Source organism: Giraffa tippelskirchi, chromosome 5 (assembly GCF_054371585.1).
Source record: "Giraffa tippelskirchi isolate mGirTip1 chromosome 5, T2T-mGirTip1v1.2.pri, whole genome shotgun sequence".
In the NCBI taxonomy this organism is placed as follows: Eukaryota; Metazoa; Chordata; class Mammalia; order Artiodactyla; family Giraffidae; genus Giraffa; species Giraffa tippelskirchi.
In genome coordinates this window covers 87,177,234-87,203,127 of record NC_137279.1, presented here as the reverse complement: position 1 = coordinate 87,203,127, position 25,894 = coordinate 87,177,234, and the positions used below count along the sequence as shown (strand labels likewise).

The following is a 25,894-nucleotide window of genomic DNA, read 5'->3' as shown; positions in this document are numbered from 1 at the left end:
CTGAAAAGCAGAGACATTACTTCGCCAACAAAAGCCCGTCTAGTCAGGGCTATGGCTTTTCCGGTGGTCGTGTATGGATGTGAGAGTTGGACGGTGAAGAAAGCTGAGCGCCGCAGAATTGATGCTTTTGAACTGTGCTGTTGGAGAAGACTCTTGAGAGTCCCTTGGACTGCAAGGAGATCCAATCAGTCCATCCTAAAGGAGATCAATCCTGGGTGTTCACTGGAAGGACTGATGTTGAAGCTGAAGCTCCAGTACTTTGGCCACCTCATGCGAAGAGTTGGCTCATTGGAAAAGACCCTAATGCTGGGTAGGGTGGAGGGCAGGAGGAGAAGGGGACGACAGAGGATGAGATGGTTGGATGGCATCACCGACTCGATGGACATGGGTTTGGGTAGACTCCGGGAGTTGGTGATGGACAGAGAGGCCTGGCGTGCTGCAATTCACGGAGTCGCAAAGAGTCGGACACGACTGAGCGATTGAACTGAACTGAACAAGATGAAGTCTCTCCCGGGTTCCCTTGTGTCCCCATCCATTTGCCATGAAGTGATGGGACCGGATGCCACGACCTTCGTTTTCTGAATGCTGAGTTGTAAGCCAACGTTTTCACTCTCCTCTTTCACATTCATCAAGAGGCTCTTGCGTTCTTCTTCGCTCCCCCGGAGGCACAGGGGTGAAGATGAATGTGGACCTGTGCCGCGAGTCACACCACGGCAGCCGTGGAAGTGAGAGAGAAGGCAGATCCGGGCGGGGCGGGCCGGCCGGGAAAACCTAGCCAACCAGCCGGGAGGCGGCAGATGCGCTCGAGGCCGCGATGCCTGCCAGGGTGGACACCCCAACCGGCGTGGTATTTCCCTTGCCTGACCACAGCTCTCAGTGCTACCGGAGTGAGGCAAGATGTACCCAGGTCTCCCTCCCCCACTCCTAACCCAGGGTGGGCACTCGGGCTCGCGCGCGCATGCACACACACACACCCCCCCACACACACACAGAGCGCCCTGTTCCACATACCCCTCACCTAGTTATGACCTCTTATAGTTTCCCATTCTCTCCAAACCGTCTATCCAGGATCCACTCCATCCCTCTCCCCAACCTGTCATCGTCTTCCCCTAGGAACTCTCCCCGAGGGTAATCGCCCACCGCAGCCTCCTCTCCGCCAGATCTTGGGCTGGTGTGTCAGCAAAGGATGTCTCGTCTGTTCAAGGACCGTGTCCTTCGCGGGGAGGGGAAGTGGACGGCCGATGAAGCGCACCAACGTGCGGCGAGGGCGGCACACTCGGGCGCGATGGGACAGAGCCGATTCCCCTGTGGCAGTGGATCCCCCGTGGCCCGACGTGTGCTTGCCGTCGCCGCAGGAGGTTTCCTCGACGCCCCTGCCGGGGCCTTGGGCGCCAGCGTGCATGGCTGAGAGTGCGGGCCGAAGGCGCTTGGGGCCATGGTTGGTGGCCGCCCCACGTGGATCAGGGAATGGGGCAGAACGATGGCAGGGAGAGGGGGCGGTGGCGAGCCGGGTGCTGGGAGGCAGGCCCAGGGGTGCTTGGGCGGGGCGTCTGCGCGGAGTGCCGGCGGGAAGGGGGAGGCGTGGGGCTGGCGGGGACCTGGCCGAAAGAAAGATCGGCAGGCCACTGGAGCGGGGCCTCTGCAGAAGCATGGGGGCGGTGGCGACGCCATGCCAGGCACATGTGTGAGGCTGGGACAGATCTGCGTTAGGGGTGGGCGTGCGGTATGGGTGGGTCGGAGGAGCCGGAGGGAGGCCCGCACTGGGGGACACCGGGGCAGGGCAGGGAAGGACAAGGACGTGTGAGAGATGGGCCGGGGCTCCAGGGGCTTGGTGGCGGGTAGATGGGGCCGAGCCTGGAGGGTGGCAGGAAAGGCAGATGGCAGGCGGTGACAGTGGGGGGGGGGCTCCATTCGGGCGGGGTGGCGTGTCAGCGTGCGTGCCACACTGCTGCGTGGTGGTGCAGGGTGCTCAGGCTCAGCGGTGGGCTGGGGCTCTGGGCGGTGGCTGGGACGCAGGCAAGCGAACGACAGCAACGGAGTGCCAGACAGGGGCCAGACCCGGGCTGAAAGGCCTGGGCCCACCGTACCGCCCCAGAGCCCAAAGTCACCACTCATCAGGAGCAAATGTCCAGTCTCGGGTGTGACATTGCTGGGGGTCAGGGTGGGATGGGGTGTGGTGGTAGGGAGCGGGGGTGGCCGAGATTTCGTGAGGACCGAGGAGAGCTCCCATATGACCGAGCACACCCCCTCCAGGGTACATACCTGCAGAGTACCAAACTCGGAGAGATCTAAAGGTCCCTACACCGCCATGTATGTAGCAGCAGTATTTGCCACAGCCGAGACGTGGAACAAGCCCCAGTGCCCATCCACAAATGGCGGGCACAAGAAGATGTGGCATAGATGGAGCATGGACATATCACTCGGTCATAAAGAAAGAAGGGAAGCATTGCCACTTGTCAAAAGCCACGATGGACCTAGAGACTCTTGACACTCGGTGAAGAAAGTCAGACCGAGTTGGACAAACGCATGTGGAATGTGTAAACTAATACGACACGAACCTATTTGCCGAAGAGAAACCGACTCCCAAAGAAAACCACCGTAGGGTAACGCAAGCGGTAAGGCAGCGGTGGAGGGATGGCTGTGGAGCTGCAACGAACAGATCCGCAGGACCATGTGTAAAGGGAGAAGCCACAAGCTTATCCAGTTCAACGCAGGGACTAAGAGTCAGTATCCTGTAATAACCTCCAACGGAAAAGAGTCTGAAAACACGTAGGAAATCTGAAATCTGTACATGGGAAACAGAACCGCTTTGCAGTCCGTCGGACATGAGCACACTATTGGAAACCCACTGTACTTCTCCCACAGCCGCCACTACGACATTGGAGGAAGGTTTAAAAATTAAGCTAAATCGATAGGTAACTGAGTAAGCCGGAAACAGGTGAGCTATCACGATCCCAACCCTGGGTACATATCCGTGAAAGCCGCAGCTCTGGATTCGGCAAGACACGTGCAAACCCCACGGTCACTGCAGCACCGTGCGCCACAGCCGAGGCGAGGAGAGAACCCTAGTGTCCGTCACCAACGGCTCACCCACGAAGATGCAGTACCAGAGAAAGGCAGAGAATGGGGTGTCTCTGAGCCGTCCACAAGAGACAAATAGTGTCACTGGCAGCAACAGCGGCCGGAGCTGCAGACTATTACCCTCGGTGAGGGAAGACACAGAGAAGGGCACAGATGGGTGGATTCTAAAGTGTTGTACACCTTAATCCCTGTGCCAAACAGCGACAGACACCCAGCCACAGGAAAGCAACTTGGGGCTTCCCAAGGGCAAAGTCAGGGCCGGAGGGATGAATGAGGAGCTGGGCTCCACGGATATACCGTAGTAGGACTGCATAGAAAGGAGAGGAGCCACAAGGATACACAGGATACCACAGGGAATAAGATCCAGTATCCTACCCTTCCAGAACAGCATCTGCTACTACATGGAAGTCAGTCCGTCGAGGGTCGGTCCAACGATAGGAAGAAGAAGAGCTTCCCATATGACCCAGCAAACCCAATGCTGGGTACCCATCGGGAGAAGACCAAAGCCCTAATGGGTAGAGATGCAGGCATCCCCCAGGGTCATCGCAGCCCTCTATGCCGTAGCCGGGACATGGGATACGCCCAAGTGCCCGTCGGCAGGTGGCTGGCACAAGAAGATGAGGCGTATCTGTCCCGTGGAATATGACGCAGCCATCAAGAAGGAGCAGCCTTTGCCGTGGGCCCCAACGCCAGATGGACCCACGCAAGAGTCCACTTGGTGAAGTGAGTCGGGTGGAGAGGGACAAAGCTTTGTGGAACCTAACAACTAACACAAAGGAATCCACGTGCAAAGGGGAAACCGACGTTCAGACGGTTTGGAGAAACCGTACACCGGGCTACCCAAGGGGAAAGGCAGGGGAGGGAGGAAAGTTGGAGTCGGATGGAGAGATAGGACATCCTATAGGTACAGTAGGTAAGCAACAAAGCTTTACTGTGTAGCATGCGAACTGTATTCGAATCTCGCCTTCAGCTACAATGCAAAATCACCTGAAAGAGAACAGGGGACTGAATCACTTTGCTGTGCACCTGAAACTAACCCAGGGATGTAAATCAGTTCCACCTGTGTTGGAAGAAGCAGAAAAAGGAGCAGGCCGGGGGTGGGGGTGGGGGTGGGGGTGGGGGTGGGGGTGGGGGTGGGACGGGGGAAGGCAGTCCAGTGGGACAAAAGCAAAGGCAGGTTCCTTGACAAGAGCAGGATTTGCCATGGCTGAGGGAGGAACGGGGCCTGCGGCGGGTGTTGGGGATGGGGGAGATGGGGGTGGGGCGGGGGGAGCAGGGTGGGGGGGCGATGGGCCCGGTTGGCGGAGTAGGGCGATGGTGAAGGTGCAGGCTGAGGTGGTGGTGCTCTTGGGGCAGGGCTGATGCTGAGCTGAGGCGGGCAAGAGGGTTTCAGGGGAGGGGGTGGTGTTTGAGCTGGTGAGGGCGTTGCTGGTGGAAACCTCTCTCTGCCCAGGGACAAAAGATGAATCGAGAGTACAGTCCGCCGGGAGCTGGTGGACTTCTTTGCAACTCCTCCTGCAAGGCGATGCTCCAGGGACCCTCCCGGGAAAAGGGAGGTATCCTTGCCAGATGCGGCAACTTCCTTGCCCCTGGCTGTGCAAACGTAGTGTGATTGATTTTCGGAGTGTGGGGAGAGTGAGCCAGGGAGCTTGGAGACGTGAGGAAAGGTGAAGAGGGGAGGCGGCTGGGCGCCAGCGGTGGGGTATTCCTTCCAGTGAAATCCCTGAGCCACCGGCTGGGTCCGGGTGAGGAAGCGAGTAAACACAGGGGAGGTATCTGGGCGCACGGGCGGCTGAGCCTGCGGGGTTTGGGGCCACGGAGCCTCGGCAGCAGGGCCGAGAGTGTGTGGGGTGGGGGGCCGTCCGCGCGGGAGAGGCAGCTGGCGGCAGGGAGCAGCCAGCGGTTGCAGGAGCCCTGCCTTGAGCGCGTTTCAGTGGGCAGACCTAGCTGGGCCCTGGGGCTGCCCTGCGGGACCAAAAGGGGACGCAGTGGCTGCATGGGCCGGGAATCGAACCCGGGCCTCCCGCGTGGCAGGCGAGAATTCTACCACTGAACCACCCATGCACCGGTGGCCGCCGCCGCCCGCCGCTGCCCCAGAGGCGCTGGCCGCCACCCGCCCGTCACTGCTCACTGCTCGCCCGTGGGCATCTCTCTGCTCCATCGGGCGGGCGACCTGAAAGCCAGGATCCGGGCGCGTGCAGGACCCCGGGGCGCGAGCCCTCGAGGGACCCCCGGGCGGCGGGACGCCGGCCCACTCGGGACGCGGCTCCCGCGCCTTCTGCGCCGACCACGGCCGCCGCGACGCTGTCGGTGCCGCCCGAGGGGCCCGCGAGCCGACGCCGTCTGGCCGGCGCGGGGATCCCTGTCAGGGCAGGCGCTGCGTGGTCGCTGCGGCCGCGCACCGACGTTCCTCTCAGCGACCGCGGAGTCCCGACCCAAAGTCCCTCTGGCGGGCTGGCTTTCCGGCCGGGGCGGGGTGGGGCGTGCGAGAGCGGGCGGGGGCCGGGACTCCGGGCTCGGGCCGTGCCGGATGCGCGAGCGTGGGAGCGCGACGCGCAGAGCGGCGCTCAGGCCCAAGGACGCAAAGGCGTGTGACACCCTGGCTCCTGCGCTCCCGAGGGGTCCGGCTCTGACGGATTGGTGGTGGTGAGGAGGGGCCCTTTGGCAGAGCGGCTCCTGGCTCGGCGACTGCAGGCTGAGGCAGCGAGCGCGCCAGGGCGAGCCTGGCTCCGGCCCGGGCAGCGGCTTTCCCCGGGAACGGGCGCGGTGGCGCCGAGGTCGGGGGCGCGGGCCGGGCGCCTGTGGGTGGGGTGGACGGGCACGCAGGGCTTCCGCTCACTCCCCAGCGGAGCACCCTTCCCGGGACGGACTCGTGCACGGAGGGCCGGTGTTGGCTGGCCAGCAGGAAGGCTGGGTGGCACGCGTCCCGGGCGGGAGGCAGGCAGGTGTGGCCCGGCCAAGGCCGCAAGGCGGTGAAGCCTCGAGGGCACGCAGCACCCCAGGCGGCCAAGGCGGGGGCTCGGCCGCCTCGGTGTGGCTGGGGAGCACAGGCGGGGCGGCCGGGCGGGCGCGGACGACAGGGTGCCGGCCGGAGGGAGAGCTGCCCGGGGCGGACGGGGAAGCAAGGCTGCGAGAGCGACTTGGCCGTTCACCAGGCAGAAGTCGGAGCGCTGGCGAAGCGAGGAGGGCTTGCCACCCGCCGCGGGGCTGCGTGCGTCGGCGCGGACGGGGGCGGGGTGGAGCGGGGCCGTGGGAGTGGGAGTGGGAGTGGGGGGATGGGCGAGGGTGGGCGAAGGGGAGGCGGGGAGGCGGGGAGGCAGGAAAACCGGCAGCTGCAGGCGCAGCCAGCTGGGGAGGACAGATGCGCTGAGAAGGACTGAAGGTTCCTGGTGTGGGCTGCAGGTGGCGGGGAGGGCGTGTGTGGAGAACGGCAGTGGCGCGGGGAGGACGGGCGCGTTTGTCGGGCGGGCCAAAAGGCTGGCTTGTCAGGAGTGGGATTCGAACCCACGCCTCCAGGGGAGACTGCGACCTGAACGCAGCGCCTTAGACCGCTCGGCCATCCTGACGGCGGGCCTGGGCGGGCGCGTGGCCGCTCGCCTGGCTGGGACCCGACGCGGCGCGAGCCCCGGCGCCCTTGGCGGGACGCGCGGTGCGCCGCGCCAGGCAGGCGGGCGGCCGTCTGGTGTGCGTGAGCGACGGAGCCGGCGCGCGGCGGCCGGCCGAGGCGCCTGGCTCCGCCGCCGGTCGCGCCCTCGCCCACGCCTGGCCCCGGACCCAGCCGGACCCTTGGCGTGCCGGCCCCTACCCACCCGCGCCTGTCCTCGCCAGACGCGGGCCGGCGGCGCGCCCACCGTGTCCTCGCAGCCTCGCGTGCCTTCTCGGGCCCCCTTCTCCCGGCGGAATGGCCGCGTTGCAGGCAAGAGGCGGCGCGCGCTAGGAGTTTCCCGTGTCCCCCGGGTCCGCGTCCCTGTCGGGGTCGGGGGCTGCCGCTCTGACTGAGGCGGCTGGTTTGGTGTGCGGTCGGGTCGGGGCCCGTGGCGGGCAGGGGGAGGCGTCGGCAGGCAGCCCGAGAGCCCGAGAGCGGCCGGGCGGCAGGGCGGTCGCCGCCGTCCTCGTTAGTATAGTGGTGAGTATCCCCGCCTGTCACGCGGGAGACCGGGGTTCGATTCCCCGACGGGGAGGCAACACACCCTTTTTGGTGGCCGCGGTCGCTCTCTGGCCCGCCGCCTGGCCCCCAAGGGCCCTTCGTCTCCTCCCTCCGCCTTTGGGCGAGGCGCCGGGGCGCCGCCCACGGCGGGGCCCGGTCTACCGACCGTCGACCCCCTCGAGCCGTGCAGCCCTCCAGCCCGAGCCCTTGGTCGTCGCCGGGCGCTCGGTCGCCACGGCGGAGCCAGGGCCTCCTTGGCGACCCCACGGCCTTGCCCGACCATAGCCGGATCTTGCGGCCCGCCCGCCCACAGTGGCTGCCGCAGTGGGCTCCTAGGCTCGCGACGCCCCCGCGGCGCGGCGCGGCACAGCGCCGGGAGGCGTGCAGGCGCGTGGGTCCCGTGTGCCCCTGTCGTCGTGGCAAGTGGCGTCGCCCAGCGCCCGGTGGAGAAGGGCTTTGGCCAGCTGGGTGCTGGCAGCTGCGAGCTGCGTGCCCCGCCTTGCCCCCCGGGGGTGAGGGCGGAGGCGTCCGCGGGCCGCGGCGGGGAGCGAAGGGCCGGAGGGCCGCAAGGGCGCGGGAGCGGCGCCCCGGGGCGGGCACGCCGGTGGACCCCGGCTGCTGCGTAGCGCTGGCGCAGATGGGGCGCCGCGCGGCTGCTGGGAGCGCCGGCGGCGGCGCAGAGCCGCCGGCTGACGGGGCGTCGGGGCAGGGATGCGGCGGCGGCGGCGGCGGCAGGAGTGTGCTGGGGCGAGCCCGGGGCCGGCGTCTGGCGGCGGCCCGGGCTGTGCAGCGTTGGTGGTATAGTGGTGAGCATAGCTGCCTTCCAAGCAGTTGACCCGGGTTCGATTCCCGGCCAACGCAGCGGGCCGACCTTTTGCTGAGTTGCAGCGCCCTCCCGGCAGGGGCGTTCGGGGGAGAGAGCGCTTGGAGCAGGGAGCCAGCTGGCCCGCGGCTTTTGGCGTGGGCGCGAGAAGCCGGCGGCGAGGGACAGTGTTTTGAGGGTGCCGAAAACAAGACGCACGCTAGGGCAGGCGGACTGACAGGGAGGGCGGGCGGGCGGGCGGGCGGCTGGACTTGCGGAGGCCGGGTGTGGGCACCAAGGTGGCATGGAGGCGCTGGGTTCAGCGGGAGCAGGCGAGGGCCGAGTCCCGGCGCTCCCTGGTGGTCTAGTGGTTAGGATTCGGCGCTCTCACCGCCGCGGCCCGGGTTCGATTCCCGGTCAGGGAAGCCTTTCTTCTTCCTCTCCGCCTGCCACCTCCCGATCTCCTCGCCGCCGGACCTTTCCACCCTTTTAGCCTACGCTGGCTCCGCGGGCCCCAGCGCTGCGACAGAGGCCCCCGGGCACCTGCACCTCCAGCCCAAGCAGGATGCAGGGCCCCCCCGCCACGGCGTCCCCGGGGGCAAACCTTTTGGTCTCGGTGGCAACCGCGCACCGCTTCCACCACGACCCGCCTGAGGCCTCCCATCCCCGGCCTCCCTCCCCCGTGAGGGGCTGCGGCTGGTGCCCCTGGAGGCGGCGGCGGTGATGCTCCCGGCCTTGTGCTGGTTCTCCTGCTGTTGGTGGTGGGAAGGAGGCGGGGTGGGGGAGGGTGGGGGGGAGGGGAGGGGGCTGCGGTGGGCGCCCGCGCCGGCCGGCAGCGGCGGTGGCGGTGGCGGTGGCGGTGGCGGTGGCGGTGGCGGTGGCCACAGCCGAAGGTGAGCGAGGGGGATCTGCCTCTGGGAGTGGGGCCGGTGGCCGCGGTCGCGCCTCCCTTCCCATGTCCCTCATGCCAGCCCCTCTCTGGGCGGCTCGGCCATTGCGCGCCCGGTCCCGGGCTGCCTGTGACCCCCGTGCGGCGCTGCTGACTCCGAGAGGGTTCTGGTCTTGAGTGGGCTCTGGGAGGCGGACCACGGCGCCCGGGAGGCATCAGTACCAGTTCAGTCGCTCAGTGCACTGCAGCAGCCCAGGCCTCCCTGTCCATCACCAACTCCCGGAGCTCACTCAAACTCGTGTCCGTCCAGTCGGTGATGCCATCCAACCACCTCATCTTCTGGCGTGTCGTCCCCGTCTCCTCCTGCCTTCCATCAGGGGCTTTTGCAGTGAGTCAGTCCTTCGCATCGGGTGGCCAGAGGATGGGAGTTTCAGCTTCAGCATCAGTCCTTCCAATGAATATTCAGGACTGATTTCCCCTACGATTCACTGGTTCGAGCTCCCGGCAGTCCAAGGGACTCTCAAGAGTCTTCTCCAACACCGCACTTCAAAAGCATCTATTCTCCGGCGCTCAGCTTCTTTATACTCCAACTCTCACATCTGTACGTGGACTACTGGAGAACCCGTAGCTTTCCCAAGAGGGAGCCGCCTCGCAGAGTCACGTCTCTGCTTTTCAATATGCTGTCTAGTTTTGGTCATAGTTTCTCTCCCAAGGAGCGAACGTCGTTTACATTTCACGGCCGCAGCCACCGTCTGCAGTGATTTGGGAGCCCCCCAAGATGAAGTCAGGCTTCAGCAATACGTGAACCGTGAACTTCCAGATGTTCAAGCTGGTTTTAGAAAGGGCAGAGGAACCAGAGATCAACTTGCCAATATCCGCTGGATCATCGAAAAAGCAAGAGCGTTCCAGAAAAACATCTATTTCTGCTTTATTGACGATGCCAAAGCCTTTGACTGTGTGGATCACAATACACTGTGGAAAATTCTGAAAGAGATGGGAATACCAGACCATCTGACCTGTCTCTTGAGAAACCTGTATGCAGGTCAGGAAGCAACAGTTAGAACTGGACATGGAACAACAGACTGGTTCCAAATAGGAAAAGGAGTACGTCAAGGCTGTACGTTGTCACCCTGCTTATTTAACTTCTATGCAGAGGACATCATGAGAAACGCTGGGCTGGAAGAAACACAAGCTGGAATCAAGATTGCCGGGAGAAATATCGATAACCTCAGATATGCAGATGACACCACCCTTATGGCAGAAAGTGAAGAAGAACTAAAGAGCCTCTTGATGAAAGTGAAAGAGGAGAGTGAAAGAGTTGGCTTAAAGCTCAACGTTCAGAAAACTAAGATCTTGCCATCTGGTCCCATCGCTTCATGGGAAATAGATGGGGAGACAGTGGAAACAGTGTCAGACTTCATTTTCTTGGGCTCCAAAATCACTGCTGATGGTGATTGCAGCCATGAAATTAAAAGACGCTTACTCCTTGGAAGGAAGGTTATGGACAACCTAGATAGCGTACTGAAAAGCAGAGACATTACTTCGCCAACAAAAGCCCGTCTAGTCAGGGCTATGGCTTTTCCGGTGGTCGTGTATGGATGTGAGAGTTGGACGGTGAAGAAAGCTGAGCGCCGCAGAATTGATGCTTTTGAACTGTGCTGTTGGAGAAGACTCTTGAGAGTCCCTTGGACCGCAAGGAGATCCAATCAGTCCATCCTAAAGGAGATCAATCCTGGGTGTTCACTGGAAGGACTGATGTTGAAGCTGAAGCTCCAGTACTTTGGCCACCTCATGCGAAGAGTTGGCTCATTGGAAAAGACCCTAATGCTGGGTAGGGTGGAGGGCAGGAGGAGAAGGGGACGACAGAGGATGAGATGGTTGGATGGCATCACCGACTCGATGGACATGGGTTTGGGTAGACTCCGGGAGTTGGTGATGGACAGAGAGGCCTGGCGTGCTGCAATTCACGGAGTCGCAAAGAGTCGGACACGACTGAGCGATTGAACTGAACTGAACAAGATGAAGTCTCTCCCGGGTTCCCTTGTGTCCCCATCCATTTGCCATGAAGTGATGGGACCGGATGCCACGACCTTCGTTTTCTGAATGCTGAGTTGTAAGCCAACGTTTTCACTCTCCTCTTTCACATTCATCAAGAGGCTCTTGCGTTCTTCTTCGCTCCCCCGGAGGCACAGGGGTGAAGATGAATGTGGACCTGTGCCGCGAGTCACACCACGGCAGCCGTGGAAGTGAGAGAGAAGGCAGATCCGGGCGGGGCGGGCCGGCCGGGAAAACCTAGCCAACCAGCCGGGAGGCGGCAGATGCGCTCGAGGCCGCGATGCCTGCCAGGGTGGACACCCCAACCGGCGTGGTATTTCCCTTGCCTGACCACAGCTCTCAGTGCTACCGGAGTGAGGCAAGATGTACCCAGGTCTCCCTCCCCCACTCCTAACCCAGGGTGGGCACTCGGGCTCGCGCGCGCATGCACACACACACACCCCCCCACACACACACAGAGCGCCCTGTTCCACATACCCCTCACCTAGTTATGACCTCTTATAGTTTCCCATTCTCTCCAAACCGTCTATCCAGGATCCACTCCATCCCTCTCCCCAACCTGTCATCGTCTTCCCCTAGGAACTCTCCCCGAGGGTAATCGCCCACCGCAGCCTCCTCTCCGCCAGATCTTGGGCTGGTGTGTCAGCAAAGGATGTCTCGTCTGTTCAAGGACCGTGTCCTTCGCGGGGAGGGGAAGTGGACGGCCGATGAAGCGCACCAACGTGCGGCGAGGGCGGCACACTCGGGCGCGATGGGACAGAGCCGATTCCCCTGTGGCAGTGGATCCCCCGTGGCCCGACGTGTGCTTGCCGTCGCCGCAGGAGGTTTCCTCGACGCCCCTGCCGGGGCCTTGGGCGCCAGCGTGCATGGCTGAGAGTGCGGGCCGAAGGCGCTTGGGGCCATGGTTGGTGGCCGCCCCACGTGGATCAGGGAATGGGGCAGAACGATGGCAGGGAGAGGGGGCGGTGGCGAGCCGGGTGCTGGGAGGCAGGCCCAGGGGTGCTTGGGCGGGGCGTCTGCGCGGAGTGCCGGCGGGAAGGGGGAGGCGTGGGGCTGGCGGGGACCTGGCCGAAAGAAAGATCGGCAGGCCACTGGAGCGGGGCCTCTGCAGAAGCATGGGGGCGGTGGCGACGCCATGCCAGGCACATGTGTGAGGCTGGGACAGATCTGCGTTAGGGGTGGGCGTGCGGTATGGGTGGGTCGGAGGAGCCGGAGGGAGGCCCGCACTGGGGGACACCGGGGCAGGGCAGGGAAGGACAAGGACGTGTGAGAGATGGGCCGGGGCTCCAGGGGCTTGGTGGCGGGTAGATGGGGCCGAGCCTGGAGGGTGGCAGGAAAGGCAGATGGCAGGCGGTGACAGTGGGGGGGGGGCTCCATTCGGGCGGGGTGGCGTGTCAGCGTGCGTGCCACACTGCTGCGTGGTGGTGCAGGGTGCTCAGGCTCAGCGGTGGGCTGGGGCTCTGGGCGGTGGCTGGGACGCAGGCAAGCGAACGACAGCAACGGAGTGCCAGACAGGGGCCAGACCCGGGCTGAAAGGCCTGGGCCCACCGTACCGCCCCAGAGCCCAAAGTCACCACTCATCAGGAGCAAATGTCCAGTCTCGGGTGTGACATTGCTGGGGGTCAGGGTGGGATGGGGTGTGGTGGTAGGGAGCGGGGGTGGCCGAGATTTCGTGAGGACCGAGGAGAGCTCCCATATGACCGAGCACACCCCCTCCAGGGTACATACCTGCAGAGTACCAAACTCGGAGAGATCTAAAGGTCCCTACACCGCCATGTATGTAGCAGCAGTATTTGCCACAGCCGAGACGTGGAACAAGCCCCAGTGCCCATCCACAAATGGCGGGCACAAGAAGATGTGGCATAGATGGAGCATGGACATATCACTCGGTCATAAAGAAAGAAGGGAAGCATTGCCACTTGTCAAAAGCCACGATGGACCTAGAGACTCTTGACACTCGGTGAAGAAAGTCAGACCGAGTTGGACAAACGCATGTGGAATGTGTAAACTAATACGACACGAACCTATTTGCCGAAGAGAAACCGACTCCCAAAGAAAACCACCGTAGGGTAACGCAAGCGGTAAGGCAGCGGTGGAGGGATGGCTGTGGAGCTGCAACGAACAGATCCGCAGGACCATGTGTAAAGGGAGAAGCCACAAGCTTATCCAGTTCAACGCAGGGACTAAGAGTCAGTATCCTGTAATAACCTCCAACGGAAAAGAGTCTGAAAACACGTAGGAAATCTGAAATCTGTACATGGGAAACAGAACCGCTTTGCAGTCCGTCGGACATGAGCACACTATTGGAAACCCACTGTACTTCTCCCACAGCCGCCACTACGACATTGGAGGAAGGTTTAAAAATTAAGCTAAATCGATAGGTAACTGAGTAAGCCGGAAACAGGTGAGCTATCACGATCCCAACCCTGGGTACATATCCGTGAAAGCCGCAGCTCTGGATTCGGCAAGACACGTGCAAACCCCACGGTCACTGCAGCACCGTGCGCCACAGCCGAGGCGAGGAGAGAACCCTAGTGTCCGTCACCAACGGCTCACCCACGAAGATGCAGTACCAGAGAAAGGCAGAGAATGGGGTGTCTCTGAGCCGTCCACAAGAGACAAATAGTGTCACTGGCAGCAACAGCGGCCGGAGCTGCAGACTATTACCCTCGGTGAGGGAAGACACAGAGAAGGGCACAGATGGGTGGATTCTAAAGTGTTGTACACCTTAATCCCTGTGCCAAACAGCGACAGACACCCAGCCACAGGAAAGCAACTTGGGGCTTCCCAAGGGCAAAGTCAGGGCCGGAGGGATGAATGAGGAGCTGGGCTCCACGGATATACCGTAGTAGGACTGCATAGAAAGGAGAGGAGCCACAAGGATACACAGGATACCACAGGGAATAAGATCCAGTATCCTACCCTTCCAGAACAGCATCTGCTACTACATGGAAGTCAGTCCGTCGAGGGTCGGTCCAACGATAGGAAGAAGAAGAGCTTCCCATATGACCCAGCAAACCCAATGCTGGGTACCCATCGGGAGAAGACCAAAGCCCTAATGGGTAGAGATGCAGGCATCCCCCAGGGTCATCGCAGCCCTCTATGCCGTAGCCGGGACATGGGATACGCCCAAGTGCCCGTCGGCAGGTGGCTGGCACAAGAAGATGAGGCGTATCTGTCCCGTGGAATATGACGCAGCCATCAAGAAGGAGCAGCCTTTGCCGTGGGCCCCAACGCCAGATGGACCCACGCAAGAGTCCACTTGGTGAAGTGAGTCGGGTGGAGAGGGACAAAGCTTTGTGGAACCTAACAACTAACACAAAGGAATCCACGTGCAAAGGGGAAACCGACGTTCAGACGGTTTGGAGAAACCGTACACCGGGCTACCCAAGGGGAAAGGCAGGGGAGGGAGGAAAGTTGGAGTCGGATGGAGAGATAGGACATCCTATAGGTACAGTAGGTAAGCAACAAAGCTTTACTGTGTAGCATGCGAACTGTATTCGAATCTCGCCTTCAGCTACAATGCAAAATCACCTGAAAGAGAACAGGGGACTGAATCACTTTGCTGTGCACCTGAAACTAACCCAGGGATGTAAATCAGTTCCACCTGTGTTGGAAGAAGCAGAAAAAGGAGCAGGCCGGGGGTGGGGGTGGGGGTGGGGGTGGGGGTGGGGGTGGGGGTGGGACGGGGGAAGGCAGTCCAGTGGGACAAAAGCAAAGGCAGGTTCCTTGACAAGAGCAGGATTTGCCATGGCTGAGGGAGGAACGGGGCCTGCGGCGGGTGTTGGGGATGGGGGAGATGGGGGTGGGGCGGGGGGAGCAGGGTGGGGGGGCGATGGGCCCGGTTGGCGGAGTAGGGCGATGGTGAAGGTGCAGGCTGAGGTGGTGGTGCTCTTGGGGCAGGGCTGATGCTGAGCTGAGGCGGGCAAGAGGGTTTCAGGGGAGGGGGTGGTGTTTGAGCTGGTGAGGGCGTTGCTGGTGGAAACCTCTCTCTGCCCAGGGACAAAAGATGAATCGAGAGTACAGTCCGCCGGGAGCTGGTGGACTTCTTTGCAACTCCTCCTGCAAGGCGATGCTCCAGGGACCCTCCCGGGAAAAGGGAGGTATCCTTGCCAGATGCGGCAACTTCCTTGCCCCTGGCTGTGCAAACGTAGTGTGATTGATTTTCGGAGTGTGGGGAGAGTGAGCCAGGGAGCTTGGAGACGTGAGGAAAGGTGAAGAGGGGAGGCGGCTGGGCGCCAGCGGTGGGGTATTCCTTCCAGTGAAATCCCTGAGCCACCGGCTGGGTCCGGGTGAGGAAGCGAGTAAACACAGGGGAGGTATCTGGGCGCACGGGCGGCTGAGCCTGCGGGGTTTGGGGCCACGGAGCCTCGGCAGCAGGGCCGAGAGTGTGTGGGGTGGGGGGCCGTCCGCGCGGGAGAGGCAGCTGGCGGCAGGGAGCAGCCAGCGGTTGCAGGAGCCCTGCCTTGAGCGCGTTTCAGTGGGCAGACCTAGCTGGGCCCTGGGGCTGCCCTGCGGGACCAAAAGGGGACGCAGTGGCTGCATGGGCCGGGAATCGAACCCGGGCCTCCCGCGTGGCAGGCGAGAATTCTACCACTGAACCACCCATGCACCGGTGGCCGCCGCCGCCCGCCGCTGCCCCAGAGGCGCTGGCCGCCACCCGCCCGTCACTGCTCACTGCTCGCCCGTGGGCATCTCTCTGCTCCATCGGGCGGGCGACCTGAAAGCCAGGATCCGGGCGCGTGCAGGACCCCGGGGCGCGAGCCCTCGAGGGACCCCCGGGCGGCGGGACGCCGGCCCACTCGGGACGCGGCTCCCGCGCCTTCTGCGCCGACCACGGCCGCCGCGACGCTGTCGGTGCCGCCCGAGGGGCCCGCGAGCCGACGCCGTCTGGCCGGCGCGGGGATCCCTGTCAGGGCAGGCGCTGCGTGGTCGCTGCGGCCGCGCACCGACGTTCCTCTCAGCGACCGCGGAGTCCCGACCCAAAGTCCCTCTGGCGGGCTGGCTTTCCGGCCGGGGCGGGGTGGGGCGTGCGAGAGCGGGCGGGGGCCGGGACTCCGGGCTCGGGCCGTGCCGGATGCGCGAGCGTGGGAGCGCGACGCGCAGAGCGGCGCTCAGGCCCAAGGACGCAAAGGCGTGTGACACCCTGGCTCCTGCGCTCCCGAGGGGTCCGGCTCTGACGGATTGGTGGTGGTGAGGAGGGGCCCTTTGGCAGAGCGGCTCCTGGCTCGGCGACTGCAGGCTGAGGCAGCGAGCGCGCCAGGGCGAGCCTGGCTCCGGCCCGGGCAGCGGCTTTCCCCGGGAACGGGCGCGGTGGCGCCGAGGTCGGGGGCGCGGGCCGGGCGCCTGTGGGTGGGGTGGACGGGCACGCAGGGCTTCCGCTCACTCCCCAGCGGAGCACCCTTCCCGGGACGGACTCGTGCACGGAGGGCCGGTGTTGGCTGGCCAGCAGGAAGGCTGGGTGGCACGCGTCCCGGGCGGGAGGCAGGCAGGTGTGGCCCGGCCAAGGCCGCAAGGCGGTGAAGCCTCGAGGGCACGCAGCACCCCAGGCGGCCAAGGCGGGGGCTCGGCCGCCTCGGTGTGGCTGGGGAGCACAGGCGGGGCGGCCGGGCGGGCGCGGACGACAGGGTGCCGGCCGGAGGGAGAGCTGCCCGGGGCGGACGGGGAAGCAAGGCTGCGAGAGCGACTTGGCCGTTCACCAGGCAGAAGTCGGAGCGCTGGCGAAGCGAGGAGGGCTTGCCACCCGCCGCGGGGCTGCGTGCGTCGGCGCGGACGGGGGCGGGGTGGAGCGGGGCCGTGGGAGTGGGAGTGGGAGTGGGGGGATGGGCGAGGGTGGGCGAAGGGGAGGCGGGGAGGCGGGGAGGCAGGAAAACCGGCAGCTGCAGGCGCAGCCAGCTGGGGAGGACAGATGCGCTGAGAAGGACTGAAGGTTCCTGGTGTGGGCTGCAGGTGGCGGGGAGGGCGTGTGTGGAGAACGGCAGTGGCGCGGGGAGGACGGGCGCGTTTGTCGGGCGGGCCAAAAGGCTGGCTTGTCAGGAGTGGGATTCGAACCCACGCCTCCAGGGGAGACTGCGACCTGAACGCAGCGCCTTAGACCGCTCGGCCATCCTGACGGCGGGCCTGGGCGGGCGCGTGGCCGCTCGCCTGGCTGGGACCCGACGCGGCGCGAGCCCCGGCGCCCTTGGCGGGACGCGCGGTGCGCCGCGCCAGGCAGGCGGGCGGCCGTCTGGTGTGCGTGAGCGACGGAGCCGGCGCGCGGCGGCCGGCCGAGGCGCCTGGCTCCGCCGCCGGTCGCGCCCTCGCCCACGCCTGGCCCCGGACCCAGCCGGACCCTTGGCGTGCCGGCCCCTACCCACCCGCGCCTGTCCTCGCCAGACGCGGGCCGGCGGCGCGCCCACCGTGTCCTCGCAGCCTCGCGTGCCTTCTCGGGCCCCCTTCTCCCGGCGGAATGGCCGCGTTGCAGGCAAGAGGCGGCGCGCGCTAGGAGTTTCCCGTGTCCCCCGGGTCCGCGTCCCTGTCGGGGTCGGGGGCTGCCGCTCTGACTGAGGCGGCTGGTTTGGTGTGCGGTCGGGTCGGGGCCCGTGGCGGGCAGGGGGAGGCGTCGGCAGGCAGCCCGAGAGCCCGAGAGCGGCCGGGCGGCAGGGCGGTCGCCGCCGTCCTCGTTAGTATAGTGGTGAGTATCCCCGCCTGTCACGCGGGAGACCGGGGTTCGATTCCCCGACGGGGAGGCAACACACCCTTTTTGGTGGCCGCGGTCGCTCTCTGGCCCGCCGCCTGGCCCCCAAGGGCCCTTCGTCTCCTCCCTCCGCCTTTGGGCGAGGCGCCGGGGCGCCGCCCACGGCGGGGCCCGGTCTACCGACCGTCGACCCCCTCGAGCCGTGCAGCCCTCCAGCCCGAGCCCTTGGTCGTCGCCGGGCGCTCGGTCGCCACGGCGGAGCCAGGGCCTCCTTGGCGACCCCACGGCCTTGCCCGACCATAGCCGGATCTTGCGGCCCGCCCGCCCACAGTGGCTGCCGCAGTGGGCTCCTAGGCTCGCGACGCCCCCGCGGCGCGGCGCGGCACAGCGCCGGGAGGCGTGCAGGCGCGTGGGTCCCGTGTGCCCCTGTCGTCGTGGCAAGTGGCGTCGCCCAGCGCCCGGTGGAGAAGGGCTTTGGCCAGCTGGGTGCTGGCAGCTGCGAGCTGCGTGCCCCGCCTTGCCCCCCGGGGGTGAGGGCGGAGGCGTCCGCGGGCCGCGGCGGGGAGCGAAGGGCCGGAGGGCCGCAAGGGCGCGGGAGCGGCGCCCCGGGGCGGGCACGCCGGTGGACCCCGGCTGCTGCGTAGCGCTGGCGCAGATGGGGCGCCGCGCGGCTGCTGGGAGCGCCGGCGGCGGCGCAGAGCCGCCGGCTGACGGGGCGTCGGGGCAGGGATGCGGCGGCGGCGGCGGCGGCAGGAGTGTGCTGGGGCGAGCCCGGGGCCGGCGTCTGGCGGCGGCCCGGGCTGTGCAGCGTTGGTGGTATAGTGGTGAGCATAGCTGCCTTCCAAGCAGTTGACCCGGGTTCGATTCCCGGCCAACGCAGCGGGCCGACCTTTTGCTGAGTTGCAGCGCCCTCCCGGCAGGGGCGTTCGGGGGAGAGAGCGCTTGGAGCAGGGAGCCAGCTGGCCCGCGGCTTTTGGCGTGGGCGCGAGAAGCCGGCGGCGAGGGACAGTGTTTTGAGGGTGCCGAAAACAAGACGCACGCTAGGGCAGGCGGACTGACAGGGAGGGCGGGCGGGCGGGCGGGCGGGCGGGCGGCTGGACTTGCGGAGGCCGGGTGTGGGCACCAAGGTGGCATGGAGGCGCTGGGTTCAGCGGGAGCAGGCGAGGGCCGAGTCCCGGCGCTCCCTGGTGGTCTAGTGGTTAGGATTCGGCGCTCTCACCGCCGCGGCCCGGGTTCGATTCCCGGTCAGGGAAGCCTTTCTTCTTCCTCTCCGCCTGCCACCTCCCGATCTCCTCGCCGCCGGACCTTTCCACCCTTTTAGCCTACGCTGGCTCCGCGGGCCCCAGCGCTGCGACAGAGGCCCCCGGGCACCTGCACCTCCAGCCCAAGCAGGATGCAGGGCCCCCCCGCCACGGCGTCCCCGGGGGCAAACCTTTTGGTCTCGGTGGCAACCGCGCACCGCTTCCACCACGACCCGCCTGAGGCCTCCCATCCCCGGCCTCCCTCCCCCGTGAGGGGCTGCGGCTGGTGCCCCTGGAGGCGGCGGCGGTGATGCTCCCGGCCTTGTGCTGGTTCTCCTGCTGTTGGTGGTGGGAAGGAGGCGGGGTGGGGGAGGGTGGGGGGGAGGGGAGGGGGCTGCGGTGGGCGCCCGCGCCGGCCGGCAGCGGCGGTGGCGGTGGCGGTGGCGGTGGCGGTGGCGGTGGCGGTGGCCACAGCCGAAGGTGAGCGAGGGGGATCTGCCTCTGGGAGTGGGGCCGGTGGCCGCGGTCGCGCCTCCCTTCCCATGTCCCTCATGCCAGCCCCTCTCTGGGCGGCTCGGCCATTGCGCGCCCGGTCCCGGGCTGCCTGTGACCCCCGTGCGGCGCTGCTGACTCCGAGAGGGTTCTGGTCTTGAGTGGGCTCTGGGAGGCGGACCACGGCGCCCGGGAGGCATCAGTACCAGTTCAGTCGCTCAGTGCACTGCAGCAGCCCAGGCCTCCCTGTCCATCACCAACTCCCGGAGCTCACTCAAACTCGTGTCCGTCCAGTCGGTGATGCCATCCAACCACCTCATCTTCTGGCGTGTCGTCCCCGTCTCCTCCTGCCTTCCATCAGGGGCTTTTGCAGTGAGTCAGTCCTTCGCATCGGGTGGCCAGAGGATGGGAGTTTCAGCTTCAGCATCAGTCCTTCCAATGAATATTCAGGACTGATTTCCCCTACGATTCACTGGTTCGAGCTCCCGGCAGTCCAAGGGACTCTCAAGAGTCTTCTCCAACACCGCACTTCAAAAGCATCTATTCTCCGGCGCTCAGCTTCTTTATACTCCAACTCTCACATCTGTACGTGGACTACTGGAGAACCCGTAGCTTTCCCAAGAGGGAGCCGCCTCGCAGAGTCACGTCTCTGCTTTTCAATATGCTGTCTAGTTTTGGTCATAGTTTCTCTCCCAAGGAGCGAACGTCGTTTACATTTCACGGCCGCAGCCACCGTCTGCAGTGATTTGGGAGCCCCCCAAGATGAAGTCAGGCTTCAGCAATACGTGAACCGTGAACTTCCAGATGTTCAAGCTGGTTTTAGAAAGGGCAGAGGAACCAGAGATCAACTTGCCAATATCCGCTGGATCATCGAAAAAGCAAGAGCGTTCCAGAAAAACATCTATTTCTGCTTTATTGACGATGCCAAAGCCTTTGACTGTGTGGATCACAATACACTGTGGAAAATTCTGAAAGAGATGGGAATACCAGACCATCTGACCTGTCTCTTGAGAAACCTGTATGCAGGTCAGGAAGCAACAGTTAGAACTGGACATGGAACAACAGACTGGTTCCAAATAGGAAAAGGAGTACGTCAAGGCTGTACGTTGTCACCCTGCTTATTTAACTTCTATGCAGAGGACATCATGAGAAACGCTGGGCTGGAAGAAACACAAGCTGGAATCAAGATTGCCGGGAGAAATATCGATAACCTCAGATATGCAGATGACACCACCCTTATGGCAGAAAGTGAAGAAGAACTAAAGAGCCTCTTGATGAAAGTGAAAGAGGAGAGTGAAAGAGTTGGCTTAAAGCTCAACGTTCAGAAAACTAAGATCTTGCCATCTGGTCCCATCGCTTCATGGGAAATAGATGGGGAGACAGTGGAAACAGTGTCAGACTTCATTTTCTTGGGCTCCAAAATCACTGCTGATGGTGATTGCAGCCATGAAATTAAAAGACGCTTACTCCTTGGAAGGAAGGTTATGGACAACCTAGATAGCGTACTGAAAAGCAGAGACATTACTTCGCCAACAAAAGCCCGTCTAGTCAGGGCTATGGCTTTTCCGGTGGTCGTGTATGGATGTGAGAGTTGGACGGTGAAGAAAGCTGAGCGCCGCAGAATTGATGCTTTTGAACTGTGCTGTTGGAGAAGACTCTTGAGAGTCCCTTGGACCGCAAGGAGATCCAATCAGTCCATCCTAAAGGAGATCAATCCTGGGTGTTCACTGGAAGGACTGATGTTGAAGCTGAAGCTCCAGTACTTTGGCCACCTCATGCGAAGAGTTGGCTCATTGGAAAAGACCCTAATGCTGGGTAGGGTGGAGGGCAGGAGGAGAAGGGGACGACAGAGGATGAGATGGTTGGATGGCATCACCGACTCGATGGACATGGGTTTGGGTAGACTCCGGGAGTTGGTGATGGACAGAGAGGCCTGGCGTGCTGCAATTCACGGAGTCGCAAAGAGTCGGACACGACTGAGCGATTGAACTGAACTGAACAAGATGAAGTCTCTCCCGGGTTCCCTTGTGTCCCCATCCATTTGCCATGAAGTGATGGGACCGGATGCCACGACCTTCGTTTTCTGAATGCTGAGTTGTAAGCCAACGTTTTCACTCTCCTCTTTCACATTCATCAAGAGGCTCTTGCGTTCTTCTTCGCTCCCCCGGAGGCACAGGGGTGAAGATGAATGTGGACCTGTGCCGCGAGTCACACCACGGCAGCCGTGGAAGTGAGAGAGAAGGCAGATCCGGGCGGGGCGGGCCGGCCGGGAAAACCTAGCCAACCAGCCGGGAGGCGGCAGATGCGCTCGAGGCCGCGATGCCTGCCAGGGTGGACACCCCAACCGGCGTGGTATTTCCCTTGCCTGACCACAGCTCTCAGTGCTACCGGAGTGAGGCAAGATGTACCCAGGTCTCCCTCCCCCACTCCTAACCCAGGGTGGGCACTCGGGCTCGCGCGCGCATGCACACACACACACCCCCCCACACACACACAGAGCGCCCTGTTCCACATACCCCTCACCTAGTTATGACCTCTTATAGTTTCCCATTCTCTCCAAACCGTCTATCCAGGATCCACTCCATCCCTCTCCCCAACCTGTCATCGTCTTCCCCTAGGAACTCTCCCCGAGGGTAATCGCCCACCGCAGCCTCCTCTCCGCCAGATCTTGGGCTGGTGTGTCAGCAAAGGATGTCTCGTCTGTTCAAGGACCGTGTCCTTCGCGGGGAGGGGAAGTGGACGGCCGATGAAGCGCACCAACGTGCGGCGAGGGCGGCACACTCGGGCGCGATGGGACAGAGCCGATTCCCCTGTGGCAGTGGATCCCCCGTGGCCCGACGTGTGCTTGCCGTCGCCGCAGGAGGTTTCCTCGACGCCCCTGCCGGGGCCTTGGGCGCCAGCGTGCATGGCTGAGAGTGCGGGCCGAAGGCGCTTGGGGCCATGGTTGGTGGCCGCCCCACGTGGATCAGGGAATGGGGCAGAACGATGGCAGGGAGAGGGGGCGGTGGCGAGCCGGGTGCTGGGAGGCAGGCCCAGGGGTGCTTGGGCGGGGCGTCTGCGCGGAGTGCCGGCGGGAAGGGGGAGGCGTGGGGCTGGCGGGGACCTGGCCGAAAGAAAGATCGGCAGGCCACTGGAGCGGGGCCTCTGCAGAAGCATGGGGGCGGTGGCGACGCCATGCCAGGCACATGTGTGAGGCTGGGACAGATCTGCGTTAGGGGTGGGCGTGCGGTATGGGTGGGTCGGAGGAGCCGGAGGGAGGCCCGCACTGGGGGACACCGGGGCAGGGCAGGGAAGGACAAGGACGTGTGAGAGATGGGCCGGGGCTCCAGGGGCTTGGTGGCGGGTAGATGGGGCCGAGCCTGGAGGGTGGCAGGAAAGGCAGATGGCAGGCGGTGACAGTGGGGGGGGGCTCCATTCGGGCGGGGTGGCGTGTCAGCGTGCGTGCCACACTGCTGCGTGGTGGTGCAGGGTGCTCAGGCTCAGCGGTGGGCTGGGGCTCTGGGCGGTGGCTGGGACGCAGGCAAGCGAACGACAGCAACGGAGTGCCAGACAGGGGCCAGACCCGGGCTGAAAGGCCTGGGCCCACCGTACCGCCCCAGAGCCCAAAGTCACCACTCATCAGGAGCAAATGTCCAGTCTCGGGTGTGACATTGCTGGGGGTCAGGGTGGGATGGGGTGTGGTGGTAGGGAGCGGGGGTGGCCGAGATTTCGTGAGGACCGAGGAGAGCTCCCATATGACCGAGCACACCCCCTCCAGGGTACATACCTGCAGAGTACCAAACTCGGAGAGATCTAAAGGTCCCTACACCGCCATGTATGTAGCAGCAGTATTTGCCACAGCCGAGACGTGGAACAAGCCCCAGTGCCCATCCACAAATGGCGGGCACAAGAAGATGTGGCATAGATGGAGCATGGACATATCACTCGGTCATAAAGAAAGAAGGGAAGCATTGCCACTTGTCAAAAGCCACGATGGACCTAGAGACTCTTGACACTCGGTGAAGAAAGTCAGACCGAGTTGGACAAACGCATGTGGAATGTGTAAACTAATACGACACGAACCTATTTGCCGAAGAGAAACCGACTCCCAAAGAAAACCACCGTAGGGTAACGCAAGCGGTAAGGCAGCGGTGGAGGGATGGCTGTGGAGCTGCAACGAACAGATCCGCAGGACCATGTGTAAAGGGAGAAGCCACAAGCTTATCCAGTTCAACGCAGGGACTAAGAGTCAGTATCCTGTAATGACCTCCAACGGAAAAGAGTCTGAAAACACGTAGGAAATCTGAAATCTGTACATGGGAAACAGAACCGCTTTGCAGTCCGTCGGACATGAGCACACTATTGGAAACCCACTGTACTTCTCCCACAGCCGCCACTACGACATTGGAGGAAGGTTTAAAAATTAAGCTAAATCGATAGGTAACTGAGTAAGCCGGAAACAGGTGAGCTATCACGATCCCAACCCTGGGTACATATCCGTGAAAGCCGCAGCTCTGGATTCGGCAAGACACGTGCAAACCCCACGGTCACTGCAGCACCGTGCGCCACAGCCGAGGCGAGGAGAGAACCCTAGTGTCCGTCACCAACGGCTCACCCACGAAGATGCAGTACCAGAGAAAGGCAGAGAATGGGGTGTCTCTGAGCCGTCCACAAGAGACAAATAGTGTCACTGGCAGCAACAGCGGCCGGAGCTGCAGACTATTACCCTCGGTGAGGGAAGACACAGAGAAGGGCACAGATGGGTGGATTCTAAAGTGTTGTACACCTTAATCCCTGTGCCAAACAGCGACAGACACCCAGCCACAGGAAAGCAACTTGGGGCTTCCCAAGGGCAAAGTCAGGGCCGGAGGGATGAATGAGGAGCTGGGCTCCACGGATATACCGTAGTAGGACTGCATAGAAAGGAGAGGAGCCACAAGGATACACAGGATACCACAGGGAATAAGATCCAGTATCCTACCCTTCCAGAACAGCATCTGCTACTACATGGAAGTCAGTCCGTCGAGGGTCGGTCCAACGATAGGAAGAAGAAGAGCTTCCCATATGACCCAGCAAACCCAATGCTGGGTACCCATCGGGAGAAGACCAAAGCCCTAATGGGTAGAGATGCAGGCATCCCCCAGGGTCATCGCAGCCCTCTATGCCGTAGCCGGGACATGGGATACGCCCAAGTGCCCGTCGGCAGGTGGCCGGCACAAGAAGATGAGGCGTATCTGTCCCGTGGAATATGACGCAGCCATCAAGAAGGAGCAGCCTTTGCCGTGGGCCCCAACGCCAGATGGACCCACGCAAGAGTCCACTTGGTGAAGTGAGTCGGGTGGAGAGGGACAAAGCTTTGTGGAACCTAACAACTAACACAAAGGAATCCACGTGCAAAGGGGAAACCGACGTTCAGACGGTTTGGAGAAACCGTACACCGGGCTACCCAAGGGGAAAGGCAGGGGAGGGAGGAAAGTTGGAGTCGGATGGAGAGATAGGACATCCTATAGGTACAGTAGGTAAGCAACAAAGCTTTACTGTGTAGCATGCGAACTGTATTCGAATCTCGCCTTCAGCTACAATGCAAAATCACCTGAAAGAGAACAGGGGACTGAATCACTTTGCTGTGCACCTGAAACTAACCCAGGGATGTAAATCAGTTCCACCTGTGTTGGAAGAAGCAGAAAAAGGAGCAGGCCGGGGGTGGGGGTGGGGGTGGGGGTGGGGGTGGGGGTGGGACGGGGGAAGGCAGTCCAGTGGGACAAAAGCAAAGGCAGGTTCCTTGACAAGAGCAGGATTTGCCATGGCTGAGGGAGGAACGGGGCCTGCGGCGGGTGTTGGGGATGGGGGAGATGGGGGTGGGGCGGGGGGAGCAGGGTGGGGGGGCGATGGGCCCGGTTGGCGGAGTAGGGCGATGGTGAAGGTGCAGGCTGAGGTGGTGGTGCTCTTGGGGCAGGGCTGATGCTGAGCTGAGGCGGGCAAGAGGGTTTCAGGGGAGGGGGTGGTGTTTGAGCTGGTGAGGGCGTTGCTGGTGGAAACCTCTCTCTGCCCAGGGACAAAAGATGAATCGAGAGTACAGTCCGCCGGGAGCTGGTGGACTTCTTTGCAACTCCTCCTGCAAGGCGATGCTCCAGGGACCCTCCCGGGAAAAGGGAGGTATCCTTGCCAGATGCGGCAACTTCCTTGCCCCTGGCTGTGCAAACGTAGTGTGATTGATTTTCGGAGTGTGGGGAGAGTGAGCCAGGGAGCTTGGAGACGTGAGGAAAGGTGAAGAGGGGAGGCGGCTGGGCGCCAGCGGTGGGGTATTCCTTCCAGTGAAATCCCTGAGCCACCGGCTGGGTCCGGGTGAGGAAGCGAGTAAACACAGGGGAGGTATCTGGGCGCACGGGCGGCTGAGCCTGCGGGGTTTGGGGCCACGGAGCCTCGGCAGCAGGGCCGAGAGTGTGTGGGGTGGGGGGCCGTCCGCGCGGGAGAGGCAGCTGGCGGCAGGGAGCAGCCAGCGGTTGCAGGAGCCCTGCCTTGAGCGCGTTTC

General features: G+C 63.3%; 10 non-coding genes across 10 annotated transcripts; 6 read left to right on the top strand and 4 right to left on the bottom strand.

The window, feature by feature from the left end:
- Positions 1-5,074: 5,074 nt before the first annotated feature.
- On the bottom strand, positions 5,075-5,145 carry TRNAG-GCC (transfer RNA glycine (anticodon GCC)). The gene has a single exon. It is a non-coding gene; the product is annotated as a tRNA-Gly (tRNA).
- Positions 5,146-6,564: 1,419 nt separating this feature from the next.
- On the bottom strand, positions 6,565-6,647 carry TRNAL-CAG (transfer RNA leucine (anticodon CAG)). Its single transcript has one exon. It is a non-coding gene; the product is annotated as a tRNA-Leu (tRNA).
- A 543-nt stretch (positions 6,648-7,190) lies between these two features.
- Positions 7,191-7,262, top strand: TRNAD-GUC (transfer RNA aspartic acid (anticodon GUC)). The gene has a single exon. It is a non-coding gene; the product is annotated as a tRNA-Asp (tRNA).
- A 755-nt stretch (positions 7,263-8,017) lies between these two features.
- On the top strand, positions 8,018-8,089 carry TRNAG-UCC (transfer RNA glycine (anticodon UCC)). The gene has a single exon. It is a non-coding gene; the product is annotated as a tRNA-Gly (tRNA).
- A 294-nt stretch (positions 8,090-8,383) lies between these two features.
- Positions 8,384-8,455, top strand: TRNAE-CUC (transfer RNA glutamic acid (anticodon CUC)). Its single transcript has one exon. It is a non-coding gene; the product is annotated as a tRNA-Glu (tRNA).
- A 7,059-nt stretch (positions 8,456-15,514) lies between these two features.
- On the bottom strand, positions 15,515-15,585 carry TRNAG-GCC (transfer RNA glycine (anticodon GCC)). Its single transcript has one exon. It is a non-coding gene; the product is annotated as a tRNA-Gly (tRNA).
- Positions 15,586-17,004: 1,419 nt separating this feature from the next.
- On the bottom strand, positions 17,005-17,087 carry TRNAL-CAG (transfer RNA leucine (anticodon CAG)). The gene has a single exon. It is a non-coding gene; the product is annotated as a tRNA-Leu (tRNA).
- A 543-nt stretch (positions 17,088-17,630) lies between these two features.
- TRNAD-GUC (transfer RNA aspartic acid (anticodon GUC)) lies at positions 17,631-17,702 on the top strand. Its single transcript has one exon. It is a non-coding gene; the product is annotated as a tRNA-Asp (tRNA).
- Positions 17,703-18,457: 755 nt separating this feature from the next.
- On the top strand, positions 18,458-18,529 carry TRNAG-UCC (transfer RNA glycine (anticodon UCC)). The gene has a single exon. It is a non-coding gene; the product is annotated as a tRNA-Gly (tRNA).
- A 302-nt stretch (positions 18,530-18,831) lies between these two features.
- TRNAE-CUC (transfer RNA glutamic acid (anticodon CUC)) lies at positions 18,832-18,903 on the top strand. Its single transcript has one exon. It is a non-coding gene; the product is annotated as a tRNA-Glu (tRNA).
- The last annotated feature ends 6,991 nt before the right edge of the window (positions 18,904-25,894 follow it).